Source organism: Arvicanthis niloticus, chromosome 9 (genome assembly GCF_011762505.2).
Source record: "Arvicanthis niloticus isolate mArvNil1 chromosome 9, mArvNil1.pat.X, whole genome shotgun sequence".
NCBI classification, from domain to species: Eukaryota; Metazoa; Chordata; class Mammalia; order Rodentia; family Muridae; genus Arvicanthis; species Arvicanthis niloticus.
In genome coordinates, this window is record NC_047666.1 from 79770207 (window position 1) to 79786453 (window position 16247).

Below are 16247 nucleotides of genomic sequence, written 5' to 3' on the forward strand. Positions count from 1 at the left end.
AAAAGAGAGAGACAGAGAGAAGAGAAAGAGCAGGAGTGGGGAGGGGAGAGAGAGAGAGAGAGAGAGAGAGAGAGAGAGAGAGAGAGAGAGAGAGAGAGAGAGAGAGAGAGAGAACACGTGAAAGCACAAGGAGCCTGGAAAGAAAGATGACTCAGCAGTTAACAGTGCTTGCTGCTCTTCGAAAAGAGCAATGGTTCAGTTCTCAGCACTCAGAGAGGTCACTCCCAAATCCCCATAACTGATACCCTCTTCTGGCCTAGACATAGACACACAGACACAGACACAGACACGCACACGCACACGCACACGCACACGCACACGCACACACACACACACACACACATAAAAAAGAAATCTTCATAAAACTAACTAAAATTTTTAAAGAATCAGAATAAAGAAATATTTTCCATGCTAATAGAAATAACTATAAATAACAAATAACCCCTGCTGCCTGCAGGAAGACACCTGGGAAGGGTGGGGCTGATGTGAAGCTGGAGACAGTTAGTCCACATGGAATAATTAATGCAGTTTCTTTATTGCCTCATAGGAACCTGGGTTTGGTGTATTTATAGTGTAGGTTTGTATAAGAAATCTAAAATTCTGATTTTTTTACATGAAAGCCCTTAATTATTTCACCAATGGAAGAGAAGGGTTTGAAGACTGAAGAAGCCAAACGGATCCCAGGGATACATCTCTCTGGGCTAGCCTACGGTCGGTCTGCTGACCTCCCTTGGGCTAACCCACAGTCAGTCAGCTGAGTGACCCTTCCTAGAAAGTCGTTGGTGTTTTCTAACAGAGGCAAGACGACAGTGGAGACCTAGCTTCAAGTTATTATCGGGGGAATCTGTGGCAAATGTGTTAGTGGGAGGGAGTAAAGGGGGGGGGGGGTAAGGAGCTAAGGAAACAAGACAAGAAAAACACAGGAAGCACAGACAGCTCTCAGGAAGTCAGCTCCAGGAGCAAGATTCCTTTCCTTTCTCCCATCTTTTCAGTACCCAAAAAAGGTGTCATGCTGACTTTTAACCCAGGAGAAAATGCCCCGGGACAGATAATGTTAGTAGTCGGTAGCCTTCCGGTTTTCCTTCTGGTATCATAAAGTAGTGTGGAAGGTGACCCCAGAAGAGATAATGTTAGCAAGCAGTAGAAGAAATCCTTTTCTTATTTATTTATTTATTGACTTTACATCCTGATTGTAGCCCCTCTCCCCCCTCTCTCTCCCCTCTCTCCCCAGTTCCACCCACATACACCTTACCCCTTTTCCCCCTTCCTTTCTCAGAGAAGAGGCACCCCCCCACATGGGTACCACCCCACTCTGGCACATCAAGTCTCAGTAGGACTAGGCACATCCTCTCCCACTAAGGCCAGACAAGGCAGCCCAGCTAGGGGAAAGGGATCCAAAGGCAGGCAACAGATTCAGGGACATCCCCTGCTCCAGTTGTTAGTGGAATCACTGCACATCTGATACATATGTGTAGGAGGCCTAGGTTCAGCCCATGCATGTTCTTTGGTTGGTGGGTCAGTCTCTGTGAGCCTCCATGGGCCCAGGTCAGTTGACCCTGTTGATTTTCCTGTGGAGACCTTGCTGTCTCCATCTTTCCTCCCCTGCCTCTTCCATCAGACTCCCCAAGCTCCTCCAATTGTTTGGCTGTGGGTTTCTGCATCTGTTCCCATTAACTGTTGGATGAAGCCTCTCAGGAGACAGTTATGCAAGGGTCTTGTCCGCAAGCATGGCAGAATATCATTAATAGTGTCAGGGGTTGGCTCTCTCCCATGGGATAGGTCTCAAGTTGGACCAGTCATTGTTCCCTCGGTCTCTGCTGCATCCTTATCCCTGTGTATCTTGTAGGCAGGGAAAATTTGGGGGTCACAGGTTTTGTGGGTGGGTTGATGTCCCCCTCCACTGGAAGTTCTGCATGGCTACAGGAGATGTCACTTTAGGCTCCATAGTCCCTGCTGCTGCGAGTCTCAGCTAGGGTCACCCCCATAGCTTCCCAGGTACTTCCCCCTTCACAGGTCTCTGGCTTAAGCCAGAGCTGCCCCCCACAGATTTCCATTCTCTTTCCTAGCCCTCCCTCTAACTCTCCCTATATCGATCCCCTCTCAGAGGGTTCCACTCCCCTCTCATCCCCTCTCCCACCCAATTCCCTCTCTCCATCCAACTTGGATAACAATTTTATTTCCCCTTCGGAGTGAGATTCAAGCATCCTCCTTTGCTCCCTCCTTGTTATTCAGCTTCTTTGGGTCTGTGGATTATAGCGTGGTTATCCTGTATTTTATGGCTAATATCCACTTATCAGTGAGTACATACCGTGCATGTCCTTTTAGGTCTAGGATACCTCACTCGGGATGGCATTTTCTAGTTCTAATCATCTGTCTGCAAATTTCATGATGTCATTGTTTTTCAGAGGCTAAGTAATACTAAGTAAATGTAGCAGATTTTCTTTATTCATTCTTCAGTTGAGGGACACTTGGGTTGTTTCCAGCTTCTGGCTATTACGAATAAAGCTGCTATGAACACAGTTCAAGTGCCCTTGTGATATGGTGGAGCATCTTTTGGGTAGAAGGAATCTTAAAGCAATCACATAGGTGGTGACAGAGACACAGACATTGAAGGCCCCAGACAGATGCAAAGAGAGTTGTTTTTTTTTTTTCCCCTGAAGTTGAGTTTTCATTTGGGATTCTGTTGCAGAAGATTTTAGAAGGGGCGAGCATCTTGGCTAGCTCTTGGCCTCCCTCAGGTCCCTGCTCTAAGTTCCCTCACTAACGGCACCCGCTAGCCTGGAGCACTGGCCCGGGACCCACGAGACGTTGGCGTGGCTGTTGCCTCTGGTCAGCTCTGTGGAGTCCATGGCTCTAAGCATGGGTCAAGGGCCAACTCTGCCACCTCAATGCGGTAGATAGCAATTCTAGTACCGGGTAGAAATAAGACTCTTAATGCTTAAGATTATTCAATAGATTTATATATTAGCAAATACTCAATACACAAGATTCCCACACAATTAGAATTGTTAACCCATTTACCTAACCTTGATATTTATAACTACCTTAGGCTGCTAGAGACACACAGACATCCGAGAACATCTTCTCTCATCTCTCCTTCCTCTTCTCTCCCTCACTCCTTCCTCCTCCCAACTCCTCGATCCACCTACCTCTTCTCTATCCAATGACTGAGCTCCACTGCAAAGACAATGGGCAGACAAAGTCCTGAAACAGGATTCTTTCTATCGGATGGACGTGCAGGTGCTCAAAGAATACCCTTCCATGCTGTTCTCCATAACACACACTGGCTTGAATGCTGCCGACAGAAAGCTATGTGCCTTCATGCAAGAGAGATCTAGGTCTAGAAAAACAGACTGAGCTGGTAGAGCATACTGGGAGGTGAGTCCCAGCCCCGCAGAAACCATGTGTGTTAGTGCATGTCTAGCACTCAGCGAGTGGAGGCAGGAGGATCAGAAATTCATAGTCATCCTTGGCTACATAGCAAGTCAGAGGAGGGTCTGGGGTAAAAGAGAACCTGTCTCAAACATAAATAGATTAAAAACCGTTTAAGAGATTTAGACATTAATGACAAAACTGCTTTTTCTTAAGCAGCCAAGAGTAAATGACTAAACGTAACTGACGAGACCTGAGAAGATCAACACTTTTGCGTTTTGCTGGGAATATGAAGGAGCTAGTGTGCTTACAGCTGCCAGTGGTGGATAAAGTGGCACCAGCACCCTGTAGCAGTGCACCTCCATCCTGACCGCCACACATTTCCCTGCAGTCATCCCATGCTGGGTGCTCACCCAAGGACACCAACTCTCACACACACCAATACTCATGGCCCTTTGACATGTAGCCCCCAAAAGGGACAAGAAAAAACTCCAGAGCAAACATATGGTGGGCAATCTGTGATGCATTCTTTTGACGGGATCAATCCAGCTATGGAAAAGATTACACATTGGTCCATCCTTCTACGAATAGAGTCCTCAAACCCACGCTGCTGGGTGAAAAAGAACCAGACAACACAGCTCATGCCTGCCATTATACTATTGATTTATACAAAAATCACAGAATTTGTCTAATAAAAGGGCACAGATCAGCTGTGTCTGGCGGTGGGAAGGGGATGGATTGACAAGATGGAACAATGGAAGGGGAGAGAGAAACCTTAGTTTCACTGACTGACTTGTGTTCATTGTAGAGGGCTCATGGGAATGCACAGATGTCAATTATATTTGTTAAATATGTATAATCTGTTGCATACCAATTATTCCTGAATGAGGTTGTTAAAATATTTAAATATTTAGAACCCAACAATCGAGAAGGAGGAAGGGAGGAAGGGAAGGAGGGAAGGAGGGAAGGAGGGAAGGAGGGAAGGAGGGAAGGAGGGAAGGAGGGAAGGGGGAGGGAGGGAAGGAGGGAAGGGAGGAGGGAGGGAAGAAGAGAGGAAGGAAGGAAGGAAGGAAGGAAGGAAGGAAGGAAGGAAGGAAAGAAGGAAGGAAGGAGGGAGTAAGAGGGAGGGAATGAATTGTGTTCAACACAATGAGGTCTTAAACATAAAGTTTTATTGAAATGATCTGAGAGATGCCTTATAACTTTTATAAGCCTTTTTAATTAGACATTTTATTCATAGTATTCTAGTTCTTGTAAATGCTATTGGAAACATATAATTATTGTGTGTGGTATTTTTCTTTTCTTTCTGTTTTCCTTTTCCAGGACAGGGTCTCATGCAGCCAAGGCTAGCTTCAAATTCTTGATCCTCTGCCTTTAAATCACAAGTGATGAGATTTCAGGCATATGACAGCACCTAGATGTTGGTTCTTTTTGATTCATTTTACTGGTTATTTCTTACCCCTCTCCCACCCCTGTATGCTCCTTCATTTCTCCTGTCCTCATCTTTCTTCTTCCCTGCAGCCCCTCCCCACCTCAGTCTTTTATTGTATCCTGTCTCTGACCCATAGAAATGTTCTGTTTCCAAAGGTAAACCGAGCCCAGCCTGACTGGCCTTTCTCCTGGGTCTTCATTTCCTTCTTAGCTGTTGATTCTGGGGCGTGTGCAATGAGGATGGCTTGTTCAGTCCGGGAAACTTTTACACCTGAACTGTGGCCATTTCTCTCTAGTTTGAAAGATTGGTCTCCTTCAGAGGGTCTTGCGCTCTGATCCACAGCTGCCGACCGAGGACCTTCACTAGGGATATGTGCTCTGCAGGCACGGTCCGTATTAGATTGGGGAAGGGCTCCATTACGGCTTGTTTTAATGTGGTCACACAGTGCGATTTGGTCTTTGGACTCACAGATGCCTGTCAATCCACCCTCAGAGATGCTTCCCTCAAGGAGAGTGCCTCTGTTCTTACCCCTCCTACAAGTCAGTCAGCAAGATTCCTCTGGAATGTACGACCCTTTATTGAGCAGATTTTTAAATGCTTTTCCTAGCTAAATAAACTTGACCTGATGGACTAGACAAGAAATCTTGAATATTTTTTTTTCTTTTTGCACGGGCTAGCCTGAGGTTCACAGTCCTCCTGTTTCAGAGTCCCTGGTGCTGAAGTGAGCAGTGTATGCTCTCATGTTCAGCCCTGTACCACTTTGGCAATCCCTTTCACTTCTTTTCTAACTGCCTGCTGCCTCCCTTTACTCTGACGTGCACACTGATGCTTGCTGGCTGTCACCACAGGGAAATATCTTCAAGGCCGAGTCCAGGATCCAATCATCTTTACACACCCCATAGAGGTCGCGCTGCATAAATACTTATCCAGAGAACAGATTGTATAAACAAGCAAATGGGTTGTGGATAGTCGTGCTAGCACCCCCTAGTGCTTGGTTTATGTCTAAAGACGCTCAGGTTAACGTGAATTTGAACTTATTGTCAAGGAAACCCTGTCTGACTGGGCCCTTTTATTCAAGATCTTTTTCCTCCTGCCACTAAGACTGACTGGGAGAAGAAAGGACGGCAGCAGGTGCAGGCATGGCCATTTTCCTTGATGGCAGCTCTCTTGTTTGCCAAGGTCTCCTCACAAATGCTTTACGAGTAATGGAAGATAAAAGCATTTTATTGATTCTAAAGTAAACCCTTTTCATGTTTTGACATTTCTGAGATCGAATTGCCGCCTGCAATTGCTGCCTCGCTTCTTATACCTTATTTATGTCTATGGGCAATCATGGGACCGAGGCAGTTTCCTACCGTCAGGAAAACTTGGTTATTATCGGCATCTAGGGTGCACATAGGTTGAGTTGTGAATATCTGTTTGGTTGGGATTGTTGTTGTTGTATTGGTTTTGTTTGTTTGTTTGTTTGTTTTGGTTGTTGTTACATTTTAGGTCATTTCAAGACCTTTAAATATTAATAAGTTTATATGTGCATGTATAAAGTTATGGACCATTATCTATACAAAGAGGCAGGAAGATTGTATGAAAGAACACAAGTTAGTACAAATTTGTTGCATTTTGCAGAACGCATTGCCTACCGTACTACAGTGAGAAACGATCAAGTTGTCCAATCTGGAGAAGATGGGCAGATGGTAGCCAGGTTCCTAGAGAGACGTGTTCAGACATAGTTTGTCATGGACTCAGAAATGCCAGTAAAGATGAGGGAGATTATGGCAGTCTTGGGACAGTCCCACTGAATAAACACTTTTAAGTCTAGTATCAAGAGATTGCTGTAACTGTGCACTCATCATGAAAGACTGCCAGGATGTCTGTCCGTCAGTACCCTCTTGTTTTAACGTGCGAATGTGAGTGTGGTTACGTGTATGTGTGCAGGTGTGCATGCAGATGTGTGCAGCAATCAGAGGGCAATTCAGGGGTCATCCTGAGAAACATCACCCAATCCTTCTCTATTGGTCTTGGAGCTCACCATTAGGCCAGGCTGGTAGGGTCCTCCAGGGATGCTCTTGTCTGCCCCCCCCCCCCCCGGTGATTACAGGAACACAGCACAGTGCTCTGTGTTTTATATGAGTGCCGGGGATCGAACTTGGGTCCTTGTGGTTGTGAGGCCAGTACTTTACTGACTGAACCATTATCCCTTAGCCCAGGTTGCCAGTGCCTTTTCAATAAGTTTACACAGAGCTTTTTTTTTTTTTTTTTTTTTTGGGGTAGGTAATAAGTTTGGAGAGATGATAAAATCTAGACAGATTTCTCAGTCATATTGACGATGGTAAAGGCATTAAGAATACGATCATGGCCACCAGCTATAAAAATCAGCCTATCAATATGAAACTGTGTCTGACTGCTGATGACCAGCGATTGTCTTCCTCCCTTTAATCTAAAGCCACATGATAGACTCCTTTCAAAACTGCCTCTGCCTACAAATGTTGACTGGTGGGACAGCTTCTCCTTCTGCACCACCACAGTTTGATTTGCGCTGAAGCTCACGTTTGTGTGCATTAAACGTTAAAAGAAAAGGAAATACCCATCAAAAGCCAACTCTGGCCAACCCTGAGGTGATCTCCGGGTTGGAACATGGATTTGAGCCCTCAAGTGCAGCAAAAGCTTCAGTCAACGGTGTTTCCAGGTCCCAAGTTAGTCTAAGGCGAGGCAGATAGAATGTTCTCACAGAACATATCTTCTCAAAAAACTACAATCCTAGGGAGGTGCCAAGAAAAACGACATACCTGAACTAAAAGCTCGTCTGTCACTTAACACTCAATCCTTATTTAATTTTTACTCAGCCTAAGACAGGTCTTGCTGGCCTTATATAGATCTGGCTAGTCCAGAAAAAAAAAATGTCTCTTAAGTGCTGGGGTCACAGGCCTGCACCACCATATCAGACTTTAAAATATGGTTGGACAGGGAGAGGGGGGGCTGTCAATCCTGATGTAAAATGCTACATGTTAAACATCAAGAGAGCAAGCAGACAGTTAAAGATGGTTTATAGAACTGAAGACAAAAATGAAAGAAAGAAACATGAATGGCTAACAAATGTTCCAAAAAGCATCCAGCACCTTTAGTAAGCAGGGAGATGCTGCCACCTAAGGCCCTGGTGAGGTCCAGGTCTGTGCTGCCACAGTGGACCATGTCTGGGTCCATGGTCTTACTACACCCAGGTCTGCTTTGATGTCTGTGGTCAATGCTGCTGCCAGGGGCCACACCGAGGTGAGTGGCCTCCATTGCCACCCGTATTTATGGTGATGTCAGGGCCGGCCCTATGCTACTGCTTAAGGGCCACGTCCGGGTCTGTGGTCTCACTGCAGCTGGGTCCTTGTTGGTGTCTTTGCACTGTGCCACCTCTGAGGGCCATGAGGATGTCTATGGTTTTTGCTGTAGCCAGGAGCCATGTTGATGTTCGTGGGCTACAGTGCATCAGAGGGCCTTATCCGGTCACGGCCCTACTGCAACAGGGAATCCTGATCATAGTCTGTGCCGACGATGCCAGGAACTACGTGGACGCCCGTAATCCATGCTCCTGCCATCCGGAAAGAGCAAATGAGCCACTTTTGTGGTGATATCAATGGCTACGGGCACACGTTGAGAAAGAGGGACGTGGAAGAATTCAGTGACAACCTCATCTCCATTCCAATCTCCCCCCCACACCCTGACCCCCAGCCCCAGAACCTCACACAATAAAATGGTAACAACATAGACAGGAGGCCATTGAAAAGAACTTTAAAAACCTGTGATAGAAGTTGGGCTGTCACTCCTCCAGCAAGCACGCAGGAGGCGAAGGGACTCAGCTCCATCCAGGGGCAGGCTGCCGAGAGTTTGACCATGTCCCAGGGAATATATAGACAACACAAATTGGACTTTTGCCATGGCTGTTTGCTTTTTAGCTGAGGGGGAATGTAACAAACACTAGGGGTGGGACAGAGAAGGACTGGGAATCGAATGTGATAAGAATGTACGATGTGAAATCCCCAAAGAATCAATAAAAAATATTATGTTGGGGGGAAAACAGCAACACTGGCTAATTCCATCCTGTTGAGCTCTCTGCCATATCTCTTTCCATTTAAAATGTGTATTCCTTGGTCAGAAGGATAGTGTAAAAGGCATGTAATACTAGCATGGTATTGCATTAACTAAATGCCATTGTTACGTTGATAAACGTTGGGGTTAGCGGAAACAGTGATGATAGAAAAGGAAGAGGCAGAATAAACATCTGCCTCAGGTAACTGGAGCCTGTGGACAGCTCAAGACTGCTCTAGAAACTGACATCACCATCCCAGCCTTCACCTCTGTAAGAGCTGCTAACAAAACAGAGTGCCCAGGCATCTGTGATGACCTCAGGTACCGTGGCTGTGCCTGGACTCACGGACAGGGAGCACGGGTAACCTGCTTCTTATGATTGCATAGTCCCCAGCCAGCAAAAGCTCAGGTGAGGGTTAACCTCTGAAATAGAGCCAGTCCCCAGGTCTCAGCCACCAGAAGGAGGCTGATAACAACCATCTCCCATTCCATCTCAGTAAACACCCTTGCCCAGGCTTTACTGTCTTCTCCCTACATGCAAACATCAGAATAGTCTTCACTACCATTTAACTTGACACCAATAAACACTTAATTGTCTTTTAATTCTTCATTGCACTGTTGATCACAAAAACGTTCCAAGGATACAGGGTTAGAGAAATAGCTCTGTGGTTAAGAGCACTTGCTGCTTTTCCAGAGGACCTGAGTTCAATTCCCAGCACCCACAGAGGGTGGCTCATGACCAATTGTAACTCCAGCTCCGGAAAAGCCGGCATCTTACGCATCCCCACGAGCACTCACACACACGTGGCAGGCACTCTATACACAAATAGAAAGTAACCAAAATAAAATCTTAAAATGTTCCCAATAGTGAGGCTGGTCCCCACCACCACCTCCCACCTCTCAGTTTGTGCCCAGAAACCATAACTCTTGTGGCACAGACAAACAAACAAGCAAAAACAACAATAACAGTCACTCTGCATAAGAGAAATATGGACACCTCGGCGTGTCCTCAAGTCCCTGAGATTGCATACTGTGAATTAGAGATGAATTTGATTACCTTCCTTTAATTCCTGATATTATCTTTGTGTATTCTCAAAATAGTCCATGACTTGTAAGTATCCTGCTTTCAGACAGGGACTTCTTGAACATGCATACACCTTTGGACTCTTGCTATCTGTTTTTGAATGTTTAACTCAAAACGGAGTAGAGCGGCTGGATTATAAAATTTATGTCGTAGGACCTAGTGATAGTTGGTGACCAAAACTAAATCTGTTTTCCTCATACGGTTACAGTTACCCACATTTATATGAAAGGTCTGCCCCACTCCATGAAGTGATTCAGCTAAACACTGTGCCTTGTCTCCACTCAGAGATTATCCATCCTCAAATAGCTGTAGCCTAAAAGGCTACTTTGAAAATAAAATCAGATAATTAATGTGTACCAAGGGTCTTGATCAATTTCCAAGAACTGCACCATAAAGGAAGGCCAGGGTACCTGTAGTGGGAAAATTTCCCTGCAAGTTGGGAGAAGCTAAGGTGGGAGGGGTAAGGAGAGGAAGAGGAGGAGCAAGGAGAGGAAGAGGAGGAGCAAGGAGAGGAAGAGGAGGAGAGGAGGATCTAGGAAGGCAGAGATGGAGGAACAATGGAGAACCGTGCAAGTATCGGGAGCAGTCCTGGGTAAAAACTTATATCTAGGTTAGATATTGGGGAATACCTCTAATTGTGTGAGCATTTTGTTATTGAGCATTACCACACATATAAAGCCTTTGGATAATCTAAGCATTAGAGTCTCATTTCTACCTGTATCACATGGGTGGCAGGATGGTCTGGGCTCAGCACAGCCTTGTGGAGACAGGGTGGAAGATTGGCAGAGCCATCTCCCATGCTGGCATCTTGTGGGTGGCAGGGTCAGTGTCTCTGGCCACCTGAGCCAGCAGCCTGAGCCGAGCTACAGCAATAATATGCCATTACCATTTGTGGCCACAGGCCTTGCCTAGTCGGGAAGATGGTGGCTGAATAAGAACAAGCCAAACTGGGTGCCGCCGTTTTAAATATCTTCCGCGACAGGTACCTTTCTTGATGTCACTCCCTCTAGAAAGTGTCTGATAGAATTGGGACACAGAGCCCAAGGGACAAGGAGTTTGAAGCAATTACCTAAACAATTGCGTATGTGTCCTCTCAAAGTCACCCACTTTGAACAGAGGAGTCGTCTCAATATCTTGCCTCATGGTAGCAATTAATGAGAGTATCTCTGGACACACATATGAAACTGACTGGTTACAAAGACAATTCTATTGCTGAGGAAGAGAGGCTTGTGTGTATTACTTATTCTATGAGGATGCGTAATTTCTTTTCTGCTTTATACAAGAGATATAATCTTTCCTCTGCCTAAGAGGCATTCCTACATGTACTATGTAGTGTTTAATTTTTTTTTTTCAGGCTGGATAAATGGCTCAGTGGTTAAGCACACCAGCTACTCTTGCAGAGGACCAGAGTTCAGTTCCCAGCACCATGCAGTGGCTCAGTGCCAGGAAATCTGATGCCCTCTTCTGCCCACCTCAGGCACTGCAGCTGTGTGGTGCTCAGATACACATGCAGGCAAACCTTAATATACATAAAAGTAAAAAAAATCTTTAAAAATTACATTTATTCATTTAGTTTATAATCATGTATTATTTACTTTTGTTTTATATTTATTTATTCACGTGGCACACATGTGGGGGTCAGAGGATAACTTTCCTTCTGCCTCGCGAGAGTTCCAAGAATCGAACTCAGGTCATCAGACTTGGTGGCAAGCCTCTTTACCCACTGAGCCATCTCACCAGCCCCATGTGGTACTGTTATTGACACAGTGACTATAATTCTATATTTATTTTTCCTTTAAATATTGTATTAGATTTTTAAAATCCAATGAATTTTGTGTGCTTGTGCACTTGTGTGGCTGCACAGATGCCACATCCCACATGTGGACATGAAAGGAAATTTTCAGGAGTCGTCTCTCATCATGTGGACCTCAGTGATCCAACTCAGGTTGTCAGTCTTGGCAGCAGGCTCCGTTACCCACTGAGCGATGTCAGCAGTCTTATAACCCAGTTCTTCTAAAACAATACTCTTAATAAGCAGCAGGACTTTCACCCATACAGGAAAAGTCAAACGGAGAAGCCAAGGTAGGTCCAAAGCACAGAGAAATTTGAGAAGGAAAGAACAGATGTGCTTCAGAGAAATGAAAGGACTTCAGAGGCTTCTTTGAAAAAAAAAGCCATTTTATTCACAGGGTACATTTCCAAATATTCTCCAAGGAAGGGAGGTAGAGAAACTGAGACTTGGTTAAATCTCCCCACTGCCACAGCGTTCATGAACACACTAAAGAAAAGATGTTTTCCCAGTGACCTCCCTTGGGTACATCACTGTTTGTCTCAGCCATCAGATAGGCACCATTTTTTTTTTTCAAGTCATACCATAAAAAGTACCAATTAAACCTTTTGTTCTTACCTGCTACATTTTATATGAAATTCTTTTTTAAGAAAGAAAGAGAGAGAGAGAGAGGGAGAGAGAGAGAGAGAGAGAGAGAGAGAGAGAGAGAGAGAGAGAGAGAAATGAACAGCGTTGGCCTACCCCACACTTCCTATCCATCAAATTTGACTTTAATAAAAGGAAGCCACTCTGCAAACACATCAAAGGTGACTTAAATTTTATAGTCTGATCTAAAAAAATCTCTCCCAGAATTCCTATATCCCCGAATCAGTAGACTACATTACATGAGAAAGAATATTTAAATTTTCCTATTTTTACTCTTATCAGTCTGAAAATTCAGACTGATAAGACAGCTTGCATATGTGTGGAATTAGAGTCTACAATACACAATGAAAGAGGCCAAAGGTAAAAATATTTCCCCAGTATTTTGCAGATCAAACTATGCCGTGTGGTAACTGTAAGTCTAGTAGTATTATAGAATTTGTTAAGGATGAAGCAGGCTTTAAACTATTGTGATGTCCGTCCTTTCTCCCCCATCTCATGTGTAAGATCTCTATGTGTACTGTGGTAGCTGTCAGTCATCCTAACTATGGAGAGAGGGCCTATCAATGCTGAAGACAGAATGAAAAACAGTGATAGATTGGTTCCTTGCTTCTAAGAGTACTGGAATTTACCAGAAAAAAAAAAAAAATCATTCTTAACTCAGGAATATTTCTGTAGTTATCACCTAGAAGACCTTAGAAAAATGTTCCACAATGCAGCAAAGGGTTATTACACACCATTATCAGACTTCTCCAAGGCCTATGCACTACTGTCAATGTCTGTAAAATAGTCCCATTTGCTACATGTAAAAGTGTCCTTGCTGATGATTAAGGTACAAGTTGGGCAGACATGGAAACATCTACAAAGCAACAAACACAGGAAGGAACTATGCAAGTGGGGAGCCGAGCCAGGAAAAGTTAAGGCACCCTCTGCCACTCCCCACTACCACGTCAGTTACCTTTCTATATTACTTGGGCAAAAATAACATAGGGAAGAGGAGAAGGAGGGGGAGGGGGAGAAATGGGGAGAGCAAGAGACAGAGATTGAGGTTGAACTAAATCACGAAGGACAATGAACTTAAGCTGCCATGGCCTCTCTTGGGAATCATGGGGACAGGAAGTTGACACCAACTCTTACTGTGCACCTCACATACGGTAACCACATCCAGCGGTCAACACCAAGGAAATATTTCCCACCACATTGATAGGAGAGCCAAATTACAACTCATCTTGAGAGTATGACTCAAAAGGCAGGTGACAGAGGGATACGTAAAGGTTTGCTTCACCAAGCTCAGGCACCCAGGGGGGCTCAGCTTGGAGGAGGCAGGAACCTGGGGGACTTCAAGACTGCTAAGGCCCACATGGGAAAACAGGCACTACCTCTGAGACTTCTCCGTACAACCTTCAAGTCCATGCTTAACTTCATTTCTCATCTCTTCGTCCTAATCCCAACAACAGCATGGCAACACAGCTCCTTCTGTTATCTTGAAACAGCTTCTAAGACCACATCCCCTCCTTCCTGTCTGCCTCACTGTCTTCTGAGACTCCTCCCAATGGGTCATTTCCAGTGGGGGTAGAGGAAATCACTATTTTCTCTTAGTTTTCATTTTCTTTACATTTTTTCTCTATTGTATTTTGTTTGTTTGTTTGTTTGTTTGTTTTTGTTTTACTGGACAAAGAAATCCAGAATGCTCTGAATCCAGTCTTCTCTGCTTCAGACTAAATCACGCCTCTTGGTGTTTGTTGTTATTACATGAAACACACATTTGAAAGTGACAGATACCCAGAGGAGCTCTAATTACACAGAGGCTGGAAGAAACAGGGTCAGTGTGTTTTGGATATCACACCATAAAACTCTTGGGCAACTTTGAGTCATTGATTGAGTCTCAACAACTTCAACTAAAAAGCAAAACCAGGAAGGCTTTTTAACACAACAGAGAGACTGACAGTCTAGATCAACGAGCAACCATAAAATATAATTCCTCTTTTGTGCTCTCACAAGTGAGAGTCAAGGGCTTTGGCTGTTATTCAAATGCTCATAATATTGTAACTCACTTCTCTGTTATTTATTCTCTGTTGTTAAAGGCAGGAGAGACTACAAGTGCTAGCAGCAGAGAGAACCCAAACAAAGAAGCAGGAGCATATTCCTTCCTTGTTGCAGTGAGCAAGGTTTGATATTTGGAATAACCTTTCCATTTGTGTCATGTGTCAATCATTTATCTCTGGGATGTGTGTGAAAATGTCAAATGACATGTTAAGGCTGAGAATAAGGCAGATACTAGATACTATTACTATTCCTCTGTGTGTGTGTGTGTGTGTGTGTGTGTGTGTGTGTGTGATGTCTACAGATTAAAAGACTCTCCCACTTATACAACAGGAGTTGTACAAAGCTGAGACTAAATCTTGTGGCCTCACATTTAGGAGTTTATAGACACTTTCTGGACTTCAGAATTCCAGGCTTTCAAAGACACAGTGCAGGAACTATGGGGTATTTGCTATCTCCATAGATTCATGGATTCAGACAGTCCATCCATATAGAGAAAAGAACTCAGCTCCTTGTGATCATATGCAGGGTCACACCTGGGTTCAGGTGACCAGAATCTGCCACAGGAAACACAAATTAACAAGTACAAGCTTAGGCAAAATCAAAGCAAAATATGTTTGATGGATTCAAAACTTTTAAATTCTCAGCAAATTTTCATGCTGAAACTCCTGTAGTCTCAAGGCTACTAGCTCGACCCTCAACGGAAGCCAAACACAGTGAGAGTGATAGAACAGAGATGGGGGTTACTAGCTCAACCCTCCATGAAAGGCAGCCCCTCTGTTGGACAAGGATAGGTGGTAGTGGGTTGTTAAGAACGTAGGTATAGACCCCTTGGATGCTGAGAGTTTGGGAACTATGGTCACCTCCATTTTCACCTTGCTTCTTCCACTCCTGAGCACACAACAAAATTGAGTCTCCAAAACTTCTACGGGAATTCACTGCTGACTTCACTAGACACATCAACCTGAGATGCAGATGCTATAATACTGTTAACTTGCTTCCACCCCTGGTGTGGGTTGCCTGGAGCCCACATAGTATCCGAGGGCGAACTTCTGACTATGCAGGAAAGACACACAACAGCATCCTCAGTCTTTGTTTCTTCGGACTTGGCCTTGACTGTTCACACAGAGCACATCATCTCTGGACTTTTTGATGGGAAGTAATCTTACCTGGTGCTGGTGGGGAAGCATCTATACCATAGCAATGTATTTCATAAGGTGAAAACCATATTCAGTGGACTCATGACTGATTTTCTCATTAAATCCTCCCTGACCAGGATTTGCCAGTGGAAAATTCCACAAATTTGGTATTTTCAAACATATAAAATAATACTATAGATGTCTGGCTTCCCAGCAAAGCAGCACAAAGGACACTACCTGAACACCTGGCCTGCTAGAGAATTAATTCTCTACCTTTATTAAGATGTATTTATTTATTAGGTGCATGTTCCTGCTTGCATTCAGTGTCCATGGAGACCAGAAGAGGACACCAGATGCCCTGGAACTGGAGTCATAGGCAACTGTGCGTGGGTAAGTGTGTGTCAGAACCTGAACTCGGGTGTCTGCAAGGGCACTCAGCACAAGAGGGCTGAGAGTCTCTCGTCCCACCTCCTCTGTCAAAGTCATAAATGAGAGCAATCTAGTTTAGGCACACAATTTCTTTTTAAACTTTTGGCAAAGCACTTCATAGAGAGTGCATGTATCTAAGAGTCGTCTTCTGAGAAAAGCCCTTTCATGTAAAAGCTTTCCTCCTGGTGGGATGACTTGCTCTTCACCTAGCTTAACTTTACTCAAGTGTGATTAAAATCAAATGGC